The sequence below is a fragment of the Cupressus sempervirens genome, chromosome 6 (assembly GCF_028749045.1).
Source record: "Cupressus sempervirens isolate cs-2001-9-10 chromosome 6, ASM2874904v1, whole genome shotgun sequence".
Lineage (NCBI taxonomy): Eukaryota > Viridiplantae > Streptophyta > Pinopsida > Cupressales > Cupressaceae > Cupressus > Cupressus sempervirens.
Window position 1 is genome coordinate 237,402,812 of NC_143123.1, and position 2,912 is coordinate 237,405,723.

Sequence of the window (2,912 nt, forward strand, 5' to 3'; positions counted from 1 at the left end):
TAACTACCTAGAACATCTTGGATCGTGAGACTTCTATTTCCTCCCACTGTTTCCTAATAAGATTAATACAACTATCATAATTGGGAAAAAATTTTCTTGAATTTGAAAGGACAATTGCTAGGTCATTTATTTTCTATAAATTATATCTCCACATGATAGTGATCCATTCCTGATATTGGTTTAACTTTAGATTGAAATGAAACTAATATCATTGACAGATCTCCATGAAAAAATTGTCTAACCTTTCTACAATATTATTGAACCCCTTCCTTCTTAGTGTAGGAGCACCTAGGATAGGTCATCAGGAAGAAATAAGAGTCTTGATAATACCTAGGAGGAATAAAGAGGTCCTTGGTATAGGGGTCGTCATGCATGTGAAGTACCAATGTAGTGCATGATAGGCAACTAGTTGTAATGTTGCATTTATTGTAAATTAGGGGAAAAAGTGCAAAAGGTTGTTTTAGAGGGATAAATAAGAATAGAAGGGTAGTTAGGCATTAAAATGACCTAAAAATGGTCTAAATAACTTCCATGGATTATTTGGAGTCATAATTTGTACTCTTTCAAAGTTTAAAGTGTCAAAATGCAAAAAATGTCAATTTTGCAAAATTGCACATTGACAATTTTGCCTTTTTTGCAATTTTTCTTGTCAAAAGTTGCAGGGGTAGTTAGAAGGCATAAGGAAGTTACCAAAAAAATGAGTTGGTTTATTTAGTTGGAGAATGAGATTTTAAATCCTTTCAAGTCACTATTGTACAGTTGGAAGTTTTTGAGTAGTATAGATGCATACATCAGACAAGGAAATCAATGACAATTTGAATGAGAGGAAGGGATTTTGATGGACATGAGACTGAATCCATTCTTTTGAATTGGAATATAGTTATGCATTGTATATAATTTTTTCTTGTTTTGGTTAGAATTTCTTAGCAGTTAGTTTGTGTTCATAATAATTGAAACTCCCCATGGTTGAAACGGTGTCTAGCAGCATTCTCCCCATGGTTGAAACTCTTTGAAACCTTGAAAAATTATAGTAGACACCTTGTACATTGCATATTAGGAAGAATGGAGCAATAAGTAAAGGACCAACCATTTCCTTGGAAGCCCTAGGTGAGATAGAGTTGTACTCGGCTAGAAATTGAGCCAAGGAAAGAAAATTTCTTACAAGGGTGAAGTGATTTGAATAGGATGGATGTTAAGGAGGGTATATTATAATGTTTAGACACTATGTTGACATGCAGAATCTTTAGAAGTTGCTAGAGAGTGAGGAAGAGGAAATTTTCTCTTGACTGATCCAAATTGTTGATAAACCTTAGCAAACCCCCAAAAATAGGGTTAGGACATTTGATAGATTTTGGGAACCTAAAACCTCAAGAATATTGCAAGCCTTTGAAAAGGGTATCTCAAGCTAAATTTTTTTTGGGACCTTCTTAAGGAAAGATTTGTGCAAATCCAGATTTAGTCCTTTAGGAGGGCTAATTGAGGGCTATTTGGCCTAATAGGAGCTTTTCATTGGTTTGAAGGAATCATATAGAAACCTAATGGAAATTTTTTTTTGGAAATGGATGGAAAGGAGTCTAAGACACCCTAGGAAGAGCCTCCAACCCTTGTAAGATCATATAAGCCATCAAGGAGGCCTAAAATGAAGTTTCAAGCTAGTATGCAAGCTTGAATGGGTGGTTAGTCTATTAGGGTTAACCTTGCATAAGAAGGGGATTTCAAGGAGTGTATATCGACTATCTACACTACCCTAGACTAATCATATCATTTCTATTGTTCCATTTGAAGGTGTTGTCCAATCTACCAAACTCCAGAAGATCTAACCTATTTACCCAATTAAAAAATTATTTTGATGCTAATGAGAGGGTGTTTTTGCTTCCTCTCTTTTCTGAAGATCAAAGAATATCATTAAAATATCCTCCTAGAATATATAAACATTCTTGTTCTAATGTTATTTTGTCTTCCAACTCTTTCTGTTACCTGACTTTATCTCCATTATGAATTAGACCATAGAAATTAAATAACCTATAGGAAAAGTTAGATTTGATTCCTTTCACCATACCACTCATCCAATTTTTATGAATTTCTATAGATGAGATCAATACAATTATAGGATCCCATATTATGGAAAGACCTTATGAAGTTCCTTCAACAGGGGAATCTTTATCTCCCTCCAACCTAATGATCTTCTAAACTTATTCATTTCTTTACTATTATGTATTTTAGGAGTTGTTGCTTGATAGGGGCATTGAGGCCACTATCATCCCAACTTAAGATATTCATGGCACTTGGGGAAGGAACTTACCCTTCCCAACATTAAGAATATTGGTTAATTTAATCTAACCCTTAGCTCCCCCATCTTTTAGATGCAATTATTTCAAGGACTTCCACCCTCAATTTCTTAATACTTTTGCACAATCAAGATCTCCCCTACTTGGGAGGATGACCCCTAATCCTAAATGACCTACCAAATCCCCTGCCAACTTTGTTAACCCTTCTTTGATGGCAATGGGGCTTGTCTCCCTTTCCATGTCCTCTACTTCCTAGATTTTAAAGATCAAAATATATTTTTACAGCTTGAGTTCCTCCTCATCACAAATCTTATCAATGAACTAATTAATAAGATCTTCAACAACCATATTATTGAGGGCTTCTATCAAGATTTTAACTTCTTTTTCCTTTGTTTTTGGGGTTTTACTTCTACCTCCGTAAGAGTGAGTCACCTGACTTAATAAATCTTTTCTTTCCATAACAGTTTGGTTACTCTACCATACTAGTAATTGGGGTGGAACCTCTAGAGGGTCAACTATCTCATTTAGATTTGAAACAATGATGATCTAGTTGAGGTGGCGATGACCATCTCTAATTTCCCCTTCTTCTTCCCTATCCTCTTTGTAGATCGATAGTTTCTCCTC